The following is a 12,173-nucleotide window of genomic DNA, read 5'->3' on the forward strand; positions in this document are numbered from 1 at the left end:
TGACAGCAACCCTGTGGAGAAGGACTTGGGAATACTGGTGGGAGAAAAACTGGACATGAGCAGGCAATGTGCGCTCGCAGCCCAGAAAGCCAAGCATCTCCTGGGCTGCATCAAAAGAAGTGTGGCCAGCAGGGCGAGGGGGGGGATTCTGCCCCTCTGCTCTGCTCTGGTGAGACCCCAGCTGGAGCCCTGCGTCCAGCTCTGGGCTCCCCAGCACAAGACAGACATGGACCTGTTGGAGCAGGTCCAGAGGAGGCCACGAAAATGATCAGAGGGCTGGAATGGCTCTGCTATGGAGAAAGGCTGAGAGAGTTGGGGTTGTTCAGCCTGGAGAAGAGAAGGCCCTGGGGAGGCCTTACTGCGGCCTTTCAATATATAAAGCGGGCTTATAAGAAAGACAGAGGGAGACTTTTTTACCATAGCCTGTAATGAAAGGAAAAGAGGCAATGGTCTTCAACTGAAAGAGGGTAGGTTGAGATGGGACACAGGGAAGACATTTTTCACGATGAGGGTGGTGAGGCCCTGGAACAGGTTTCCCAGAGAAGTTGTGGATGCTCCATCCCTGGAAAAGTTCACGGTCAGGTTGGATGAGGCTTTGAGCAACCTGATGTAGTGGAAGGTGTCCCTGCCCATGGCGGGGGGGCTGGACTACATGATCTTTAAAGGTCCCTTCCAGCCCCAACCATTCTACAATTCTATGGCTAATGTAATACCTCCCAGACTCAACCTGAGACAACAGCTTTAATCCTTCTCTTATACGTACTTGTTGATTTATTTGTCAACAGTACTTGTTGACAAATTTTCTTGTCATGGTGCTCCCCTTCTCCCCAGTAAAATGATAAATAAAAATTAAAATGCTCACATTTCAGGAAAGGGTGCCAAATAAGAGTACTAAAAATAAACTTGCATAGCACTGGCAGTCTTAGGAGACAAAGCCAGTTTACATTTTATTAAGTCTACATTAATGTTTTGTTTTCTTAATTCCGCACAACCATAAGGAGTAAGAATGTTATTTTAAGTATGAAAGCTGTAATTCTGGAACTTCCATTCAATGAAAAATGTATGTGAGGAAAAAAAAAAAATATTTTTTGATAAGCACAGTGAAAAAAAAAAAACCACAATTAGAGCTAAAGCGAGGTAATAAATAATAAAAACATTCATGCAGTTAACAATAGCTTAATTTACAGCATAGAAGAAGATATTAATTTTTGCAGAAGCAACTGAAAATAAAGTTTGATTCACTAAATGAAGGTTAGATGTACTACAGAAGGTTATGTTAATCGTAAAACGATTCCTGAGGGCACACTAAAATGACTGTAAGTATGTAACAGATTTACTTAAAAATCTCGGAAGACTCATTCGGTCTCCCCAGAGGAGGGCCTCTGCATCATCTCTTGGAGACACAGGCCGGCAGAGCCCGGCGGAGGACCACAAAACGCAACACACTGGGCTCTTCCCTCTGCGAGCGGGATGGACGCGTGACGCAAAGGACGGACACATCACGCTCTCCATACTCACTATTTTCAGAAGTGCAGCGTCTTCTCTATTTGCAACGCCTGAGCACACCTTACCTGCGGAGCTGTTAGGGTTTTAGGGTCTATTGGAATACTTAACACCCCTCTTTTTATACATAGATGTCCCCTTAGTAAGGAATGCAAAGTCAATTACTCACAGACATCACAGGTTAGCTGCCCAGAGACTCAAAGGAAGATGTTGGCTGGAAGGGACCTCTGCAGGTCTCCGCTCCAAACTCCTGCTCACAGGTGGGGTGACCCCAAATCTAGACGGGGTTGCTCAGGCCCTCGTCCAGGCAAGTCCTGAACATCGAGGTGCTGGAGCGTGGCCAGAGAAGGGCAACGAAGTTGGTGAAGGGTCTAGAGCACAAGTCTTATGAGGAGCGGCTGAGGGAGCTGGGGTTGTTTAGTCTGGAGAAGAGGAGGCTGAGGGGAGACCTTATTGCTCTCCGCAACGGCCTGAAAGGAGGCTGTAGCAAGGTGGGGGTTGGTCTCTTCTCCCCAGTAACAAGCGATAGGACGAGAGGGAATGGCCTCAAGCTGCGCCAGGGCAGGTTTGGGTTAGACATTAGGAAAAACTTCTTCACCGAAAGGGTGGTCAAGCATTGGAACAGGCTGCCCAGGGAAGGGGTTGAGTCTCCACCCCTGGAGGTATTTAAAGAACAGGTAGATGTGGTGCTCGAGGACATGGTATAGATGGACTTGGCAGTGCTGGGTTAACGGTTGGACTCGATGATCTTAAGGGTCTTTTCCAACCTTGACGATTCTATGGTTCTATGATCTCCAGGAGCGAAGCTTTCCCAGCTGACCTTGGACACCCATTCCAGTGCTGAAGCACCCATCACCAGTCGTAATTTCCTTGCTGCAACTTGTGACCGTGACTCCACGTACCATAGCTCCTTACTGGTGGTACATGGAAGTTATCCACCTGCCAACCCATCATGGTTCCAGACTTCGGCTGCAGGTGTTTACTAGGGGAAATTGCTGGCAACTTTGCAGCTGCAGGACATATATAAGAATACAGGAAACCAGAATCTGAATCCAAAGTCAGGGCAGCCACATCATCCACCCCTCCCTTCAGTAACAGACCAGTGAAAAGCACGGTCACCCCTTTCTGCCAAGACCCGTATCGTTCTGAAGCTGGCAGAGGGAGGTCCAGGCAAGGATATGACTCTGCGCAGAGCCCTCAGTCCCAGGCAAACTAGTCAGAGTGTAGAGAAGAAGCTAGAAGGATCAAACTCTGCAAATGGATTTGAATGGATGAATGAAGTGCTGAAAGTATCAGGCTAGGTGGAAGAAAGCCTGTGGGATCCTCGCAGGGATCAGGGTCCTATCTCCCAACAGCGTTAAGTTAGGAGACACCGTCCGTATCGCAGATGCTCATGATTGAAGAGAGAACTTAAGAGAATAAAACACTTAAGAAGCAAAACCAGGATGGATATAGAAAAAGGGCAGAGGGAAGCCAATGAGGCTGATTAGAGTAAATTAAGGAGGGTAATAATGAGGATGAGAACCAACTGAGGAGAACTTTCCAAGAGGAGTGATTGGGCAATTAAATGGCACATGAACTTCAATCTAGATAAACATAAAGCAATGCACACAGAGAAAAAACAACTCCATCTCCACACATGAAACGATGGACTCTCAGCTGACCAGTGCCACTCAAGAGTGATACCCTTCGGATATGAGAGGCAGATCCATGAAAACGTCACCTTGGCGTTCAGCAGCCATCAAGAAAGCAAACCACATGCTAGGAATTCCTGAGAAAGGAACTGAAAACGAAACTGAGGATGTCATTATGCCCTTGCACAAACCCATGGTTTTCCCACAACTTGAAATGTCTGTGCAGTTCTGCTCCTTCCACAGGAACTAGAAAGGGCAGTGAAGAGGCCGGACTGAGCGGGTTAGACATCTCTGTCCAGAGAAAAGGGTCACTAAGTGAGGATATGATCAAGGACTGTAAAACCGTATATGAAAAGTAGAAGTTGCATAGGAAATGATTTTTCACCGTCTTTTGCAGTAGAAGAACTGAGGACCATCAAATAACGCCACAAGGAAACACGTTCAAAACGAACAAAAAGAGTTCTTGAAATGGGTGGCTGCAGAATTCCCAACCACAGGACACGATGGGTGCTAGAAGTTTGCATGGGCTTGAGGGGAGACTGGAGAGTTTCGTGCAAGAGAGAGTAACTGGTGCTTATCGAACAGCGAGAAACCACATCCAGCTACGGCAGTCCCTCCGCTGAAAACAGCTGGAAGCTGTAGGAGTATCAGAGGACAACAGCACGGCAGCTTGCCGTAATTCCCACTCCTTCCTAGGGATCCAGTAGTGACCACTGCTGGAGCAGCGGACTCTGGACTAGATGGACCTAGTAGGGTCACTGGTATGTTTTTAACAAGTTCGATAGTACAAAGTGCTGAGTGATACACTGAAGAGAAGTGACAAGCACACCCGCCCTAAGAACTTCTGGTCTTCAGTAGGGAGCACTGAGGAGAGGGATTTGTTAATCACAGGAGAGCTATGGGCACCACTGTTCTTTTGAAGGCATCAGGCAAGGCATCATCAAGCAACAAGAAAAAGTATTAATGCCGCTGGACATTGCACGTGTCAGACATCCTCTGGTAGACCATGTAATGCTTCAGTTACCCAACATCAGGAAAGGTGAAAGCGGACTGGAGAAGCTGCAGAAAGCAGTTTCCAGAATGCTGAGGGACACAGAGCTTAACAGGGGCAAAAGAAAATCATTAAGACAGAATTCACTAAGTTTGCAAAAGAAAGTAGCTGGCACAGTGCCCAAAGGGACCCAAGGACGCCCTTTTGATTCTGTGCTTCTAGGGATTCAACGACTGACGGCGAAGCCAATGCGAGAACCATTTGTGCAAAGGGCAAGCATCGGAGCAGGAGGAAGATGGACAGACAGATCGAGAAGGAAAGGCGTGAATTGGGGCGAGGGAGATGGGCACAGGAACAATCGTACAGCCGACCTGAGACACTGATAAGCTTTGAGTCACTCCCTTGCCTGGGATGGGATCCCGCAGCTTTTCCTTGGTCTACAGAACTGGGTAGTGGGATGATCCTGCCTTCACCTGTAGGGCTGAGGGAAGGGAAACCCACCTGTGTCACAGGAAGATTTACACGGGAAGAGATCGCTGGAGGTCTCCACTCAACCCCCCCTGTTCATAGCAAACTGCAAAGCCAGCTGAGGTTGTCACGAACAGAGCTTCCCCAGCCTCCCTGGGAACCCGTGCCAGTGCCGAACCTCCCCTGGGAGGAAGAAGAGGCTTTGCCTTACGTACTTCACCAAGTTCTTGCAATTTTATGAAATCAGAAAACATGATGTTTACGGCTAAATCAAGATCTTCCTGGTCACAATACAACAAAGGATTAAAAGTCACAAGTATCTAAAATTCTCCCCGATCCCAAGAGAATTCAAAGCAAGCAATTCATGCCAAAGCGCTACCACCTCCAGGTACATCATCTGCCTCACAGCCCACAGGGCACCTGGGCCCAGAGACCCACCCCAAATTAGGCTCAGACTGGAATGCCAGGAGCAAAGGCATGATTGCAAGTGAAACCACTGCCCGAGATATTTTTAATGCCTTGGGTAATCTCTGTAAAGCAGCACGTGACAACCTGTGGGCTGAAGCTTGGTGCACAGCTACGGCACAAGCATGACCTGTCCCAGCAAAAAGACCTCACGCATGGATCCACCGTCAAAAAGCAAGTCGCCCAAAGCTCGCCGCTGAGAGGCCACGGTGGCCCATCACGGAATCCGCTGGTAGCCAGTGAAGGCGCCGGCTGAACAAAGTTTGCAGAAACATGGGTAACGTTTGCAGGTGGTGCCGAGACAGGCGAGACGGTAAATGATGAAATGGAAACTCTGGCACAGACCAGTTCGTGTTACCGCTGCAACGGGGTTGGCACAGAAAGACAAGTGTTTTAATTATGGAAGATTTTTACATCAAGAACAGAAGAACGTAGGATGAAGGATCTTGGATCTTCATCCATCTTTCAAGGATGAAGATCCAAGGATAAACAGAAGCTCTGAAAAGGCCCTGTAATTAACGGCTGACGGCAAACCGAACACGAGTTCCCAGCACAAGACCTCTAAGGCGGCTATTCCTGAATGAATGAGATCCACCAGTGCACAAAGAGAGGAACACTCCGCAGGAGCAGGAACGGAGAGATGATTTTTACCTGACTATATACAGGATCGGTGGGACCATTCTGGAAGGAGCACATGCAGTTTTCACGGGCCTACTCCAAAAAGGATGCTGACAAATTGAAAACTTCCAAAAAAGAACAAGAAGTCAGTCTGATAAGGCTCTTAGTGTAAGGGGGAGGAGTTAAGAAGCTCAATATATTTAGCTTATCAGAGAAAAGATTAAAAGGCAACTTGAGCATGGCCTATGAGTACTACAAAGGGAGAAGATTTCTGACAGCAGAGAGCTCTTTAACCTACAAGACAAAGACCCCAGCCCCCAGAGCCAACGGATCTAGCTTCACCTTCAGCTAGATCCATAATTCCACACAGAAACAGTGCAAAATCTGAAAAGTGGGAGAAATCAATCACTTGAAAAACTTGCACGGGGATCTAGCGTATCACTGGAAATCTTTACAGGTTTTTTTTTTATTTTATTCTAAAATAAATGCTCTAATATTTTCTGCAAAGACCGCCAGGCGACATTCCTTGCCACGTGCTGTGACCAGCCAGTTGATCAGAACAGGGTTTTCAATGCTAAAGCCATCAGCAGTCACAGAGAGGGTGGCCAAGAGGCGATGGAGCCCAGCTCTGGGCGAAAATGTCCTTTGAAAGCGATGGTCTAGCAACGTATGAGGAAAGCTTGGTGGATAAGCATGGCTGGATAAACCACTTTTCATAGAGGGCAGACCCTCTTCATGTGCCTGGCAAAGTCTGAATAATTCTGAGGAAAACCACTTCATCTATTGCACTGCCTGAAAGAAAAGCAGTAGTATATCCAAAATACTATGCTATAGATACAATTTATATCCAATAATTTATATCCAATGGTTAGGCATTGGGACAGACTGCCCAGGGAAGCGCTGCAATCACAGTCCCTGGAAGCGCTCAAAAAACACGTGGATGTGGTGCTGAGGGCCGTGGTTTGGAGGTGGACCTGGCAGTTGGGTTAACGGTTGGACTCGATGATCTCAGAGGTCCTTTCCAAACTTAAAGATTCTATGATTCTAATACACTACGCTATATGTATCAATATAAAATTTAATATAAGAGATAACATTATCTAAGATGTATTATGTTACACAGACTATTTTACATATTGTGATATATATACACGCACATAAATGTACCTACACACACAGTATATCCAGTCCACTGTCCAAAGAGATGAAGGTTGCTCAAATGCAACCGTCCCTTAAACGATCTGTAACACAGAGAGACCTTGTGGAAGAAACAGGGTATCACCAGGTGCCTCGTAAGGCAGGGAAGTACGAGACTAAAATTTTCCAGCTAAACTGATCTATGACGAACAACGTCACCAGGGCAGGAGACGCGAGGGAAGACTGAAAGCAACCAGCCACCCTGCTTCAGCAAAGCCCAGACAGACCATCATTGGCTAAAATTGCTCAGAGACGATCTTGCAGTTACCCTTTGGTTTGTAGGTGAAAATACTGCCACGACAATCAATCAAACATTGATATTTTTGCAGGAGACAATAACAAATCAGTGTTTGCTGCCACAACAAACACAGCAAACAGACTGCCAGAGATTTCCGCAGGAGCATTATCCGAAACTGGAAGCAAGGCGAGGCTTCTGAAGGGATCGCTTCCTCACAAAGTTGACTTGTGTTAAACTTTTAACGTATGCCAAATCCTCACCCCCAAACGCTCGAAGCCCAAATCGGCCAACCAGACTAAGGTAGAGAGGTGAAGCTCAAACCACTTGAGCTGGAAACATCTCCTTCTGTCTCATCATTCTCCATCCACGTCCCGCTGAGGACACGGGTTGTGGGCCCACAATTGCCCACCACACTGACTGGAAGGACAGAAGGATTCTCTGGTGTCCAGCTCAGCGTGACGCAAAGAGCAATGGGACAGGTACCTGGCCAACCTGGCAACACGTCTTGGACGCCGCTGCAGCTTCAGTAACACAGGCGAGGCACCGAGACGCAGCACCCCACGTTCGTGTTAAACCATCCCCTGTGACCAGACTCGGGCAGTGACGACATGAATTAATTCTGCAGAGAATACATACCCTGGGTGTAGCTCACTTAGTTAAGGGCACGACTTTTTCAGAGATGCCTCCACTTTTAAACACACTCAGAACTTGTGTTGCCTTCTCCTTTGGCCTTTAAAAAATTTGTAAAGCATTGCTATTCTGTGCTTCACTAGGAACAGTCCTCACGAAGTACAGATGGAAGAGATGAAGCGATAAACGCAGGAAACATACTTCATACTTCCATAGCATCTCCTAATGGAGGAAGAAAGAGATCAGAAAATCCACTGGAGGCAAGATTTTTTTTTTATCCAAAAGAGAATGGGAGAAACAAAAACCAGAACTGGGGAAGACAGAGCCTGATGGAGGAGGTAACTGGGTTCTCAGAAGAAAAGGCAGACAGCCAAAAAGGAAAAATATAAGATTGAATAAACATTCAGGTAGATATTTAAGGAGGGGCACAGCTGAATAAATGCTCAGACCAATTCCAGAGACTGCATTTGCCAAGGTTATTTCACCCCGGGTCTGGTAAATACATATCCTTCCCTACACAGCTCCGTATCCCACAGCGATCCCTCAACGCCACCTCCACCCCCCCAGAAAAACACTGATGAAGATGGGGGAGCTCCAGGAGGCACCAGGAAGGTACCCAAGGAGTGACAGAGGCTCAGCTTTGGGAAGAGCGAAACCTGCCTGATTCAGTTCAGTTACAAATAAAGGCTCCCCCCTCTCGAAGAAAAATACAGATTGGGTTGCTTTTAGCATAGTGATCCCACTGTGCTATAGAATCATAGTTCCTTGCATGCCCGGTATTATTTTGGAATGCAAGTATGCCCACAAGAAACCTGATCGCAATCCCTTGGGCAGACAAACCTAAAGGTGAGGATGCCAGAACCTTTCAGAGGTATCCAAGAGGCAGAAAATCTGGGGGAGGAGGTAAACGCATACGAAGAGAGGTAAAGGCAGGCCACGGCAGCAGGTTAAACCTGTTCATCTTCTTCATCAGGATTCACTGCACATTTAATTTTCAAATGTTTGGAGGGTTTTTATCGTTTCCAGCACGATCCATGGGACTATATTGTTCACTTCTCAATGGCCGTACTTGAAAAGCTCTGTCATGAATCACAGTGGGAAAAGTCTGGTTTGAAAAACCAGATCGTTCCCCAAGAAGCTGGGGAAATACACAAGCCATCGGTGGTGCAGCCACCAATAACGCACGTAAAAATAACAACTTGGCCAAGAAACGGGGGGAAAAAGGATGAAATTCATTCCAACAAACAATTTGACCAGCGTCCCATCCATGGGGAATGAGCTCGGGGCTCCGGCCCCTCGGGGATGCACGTGCAGCACCGCAGTGATGCGCAATACCCTCGGGCCTAGAAGAAAGGAGGGTCTGCCTTTCAACTCAAACCACCCTGGGATTTTTGGGGTTACGAAGCTGAGGTAACCAGGCACGGATTTGGCGGATTTGGCAGACGCACGGCCACCGAGACGCTGGTTCTGGTGGGAAGTCAGGGCCGGAGGCTGAAGCCTTAGGCAGAAGCGTACCCGCAGGGTGCGTAACCACGCTCCGCCGTTCAGGTGGACACAAAATGAGGGGCATTTCCAACTCCTCCTCCTCTGCTCTCCTGCTACGAACCGTAGGATAACGGCGCACTACTTTCTCCTCACTTTTCCGATGCTGGAAAGCACAGCGGTTCCCATGCAATCCACCCAGTACAATCGGAGCTAAGGAAAAGAGATTTGAGTGGCTAGCTGGGTAAGGACACGCTGCTCCCCAAGAACCACAGCACTGCAAAACAGACCCTGCAGACAAAAGCCATAGAAAATCTTACAGTAGCCATCCTGGCAACTAAGTAACTGGCCGCAGAAGTCAAGGCAGCCACAGCACTGAGACAAATGCAAAGAAAGACGCTGCCCGTCTCGAAAGCAACTTCAGGAGCGTACAATAGCTATCGAGGCAGGACTCGACGGCAAGCAAAGGCAGCGTGTCAAGTAATGCCACGGTGACCAAATGGCTGCCACTTCAACAGCACAGCGGCCACTCGGCAAAATACAACCGGCGATTCGCTGGGCAACAACAGCCGAGGCAGCCACAGGCCAGCAGCCCGCGGGAGCCAGCGGGGCAGAACGGCCACCGGCTGGATGGCACGGAAAGGCCGGCGTGGGAAATACGGATGCCGCTTCTCCGAAAAAAAAAAAAAAAAAATAAAACCAACCCGAAACCTAAATAGCAAAGGGAGGACAACCAGCCCGACGCGCCGAGGGACCGCGGATGGTTCACAAGGGAGCGCGACCGCCATCCTGATGCCGCCCAACCGCCGGGGTCGTGCCCGCGCCCCGAGCAGCGAGCGGGCGTTTCGGCGGCGAGGGCAGCGGGTCCCCCAGCTTGAGGGTGGCACCGGGAGGGGCTGAATCCCCCCCCCCCCCCGTGCCCCCCACGGGCAGGGAGGGCGAGCAACCCCACTTCTCAGCGGCCAGACCCCGCGGGAAACGTTATTCCCAAATATCCCTGCCCGCTTCCCGGGAAGCGGGGACAATACGGGGCTCCCCGGGAGGAGGGGGCGGCTCGGGGGGGGGCCGCCGGCTCCAGCCTCGTCCCGCCTCCCCCCCGCACGGCGCAAACGGGCCGCAAACTCCCAACTCCCCCCGCCCCCCCCCCCGCTCCGGTCCCCGTCCCCCCCCCGCACCCCCAACTTTCCGCTGCGGGGGAAGGGGGGTACGGCGCGCGGTGACGTCACGCCGGGCGCGCGGCGGGGGGTGTCCCCGCCCCGGGACCCCCGCGGAGCCCCCTCCCCCCCCCCGTGTTCCCCCTCCCCCCAAGCGGGCAGCGCCCCCCCCCCCCCCCCCGGTGATTTACGATCGCTCCCGGGACCCGGCCGCCGCCGCGGGGAGCGGGATGGGCCCCCCCCCCCCCGCCCCGCCGAGCCTCCGTCGGCCGCATCCACGCCGGGGGCCTTTCCCCAGCGCCGCGGGGGTTAACCGCCATCCCGTCCCGTGTCTGTGTGTCCGTCCCGTCCCGTCCCCCCCCCCCCCCCGACAGACGGACCGGAGGGGGGATAAAACCCACCCGCAGAGGAACGCGGCGAGTGGGCGAGAATGACAAGCGCGGGGGGGGGGGGGGGAGCGGGCGAGGGACTCACCGGCGGCTGCGGAGGGGAGGTCGAATGAAGGGAGGAATGGAGGCGGCGAGGAGCGGGGGGAAGGGATTTAAACGCTGCCCCCCCCCCTTTTTTTTTTCTTTTTTTTCTTTTTTTTTTTTTTTTTTTTTTTTTTACCCTTTCCTCCCTCCTCCTTTTCCGCGCTCCCTCGTTTCCTCTCGCGGCTCCGGAATAACCGAGTGTGGACGGGGGCGGGGGTGGCGGGGGCAGCGGCTCCGGGGGGGGATGCGGCGGGGACCGGAGCGGTCCCGTCCCGTCCCGGTTCCCCCCCACCCCCACCCCCGCGGCTCCTCTCTCCCGCCGCCCACCCCGCCTTCAGCCGCCGCCGCCCCGCCGCCCTCCCATCGCTCCCACCGCTGCCCGCCTTAGCCACCTCCCATTTCCGAAGAGCCCAGAACCAGCCCCGTCCTCCCCCCCCCCCCCCCAGCCGCGCTCGCCGCCGCCCCTCCCCGCCTCCCTTCCCCGCGGGGGGCCCCCGGCAAACACCCGCACCCCGCAACCCACCCGCGGCGGGACCGGGGCGGGGACCGGGCTCCTTCCTTCCCCCCCCCCCCCCCCCCCGCCTTTGTGCCGGGGCCGGGGGGACACACACACACACACACACGGAGGAGCCATTTTTTTGGCAGGATGGGCCCGCGGCGACCGAGCCCCCCCCGCCCCGGGGTGGGGGCAGAGCCGCCGGTAGGGGCCGGGCTCCCCGCGGCGGCGGGAGGCGACCGGCGGGGGAGGCGGGGCGGGGCCGGGGCCTGCGGCGAGGCCTCCCGGGGGGGGGGGGGGAGGAGGAGGAGGAGGAAGGGGGGGGGGCCGCCCGCCTCGCTCTCATCAGCATGCGGTTACCATGGCAACGGCACAAAGGGAGAGCCTGGCGCGGGGGCCTCCCCGCCCCGCCCCGCCCGCAGCCGCCGCGGGAGACGGGGCCGCACCGGGGTTTTGGGGGGGGGGGGGTCGGGGGGGTCCCGGTGCGGCCCCGTCCCCCTTCCCGCCCCGCAAAGCGCGGGCACGTCAGCGGCGGGGCCCCGCCCGGGCGGGCCCGAGCGGCGCCGCATCCCCCCCCCCCCCCCCCCCCCCCGCCATTCCCGGGGGGCCCCGCGTCCCCCTCATGTTAAAAATGTGACAAACCCCCCCCCCCCCGGTGCCCCGGTGCGGTTGGGAAAGCGGGGAGGCGGCTGCACACCCCCCCCCCCCCCCCCGATGGCGAAGTTCAGCCCCAGCGCGGGCCTAGAAGGCCATTTTGGAAAAGTTGCCGTCGAAGGAAGACGTTGGGGACGGGGAAAGGCGGGAGCCCGCGGGTTTTGCTGCTC

General features: G+C 53.0%; 1 protein-coding gene across 2 annotated transcripts in view; it reads right to left on the reverse strand.

Annotated features, from left to right (window-relative positions):
• Window positions 1-11,075, reverse strand: part of ATN1 (atrophin 1) — a 28,210-nt gene extending 17,135 nt beyond the window's left edge. The window contains exon 1 of one of the 2 annotated variants that reach the window (XM_082303896.1): window positions 10,990-11,075. The gene's annotated coding sequence lies outside the window, so the exon portion shown is untranslated. Of the gene's footprint in view, window positions 1-10,854 lie in introns of both variants that reach the window. The other variant, XM_082303895.1, reaches the window with a different exon arrangement.
• Window positions 11,076-12,173: the final 1,098 nt, after the last annotated feature.

This window comes from Platalea leucorodia (assembly GCF_965183815.1).
Source record: "Platalea leucorodia genome assembly, chromosome: 2".
Lineage (NCBI taxonomy): Eukaryota > Metazoa > Chordata > Aves > Pelecaniformes > Threskiornithidae > Platalea > Platalea leucorodia.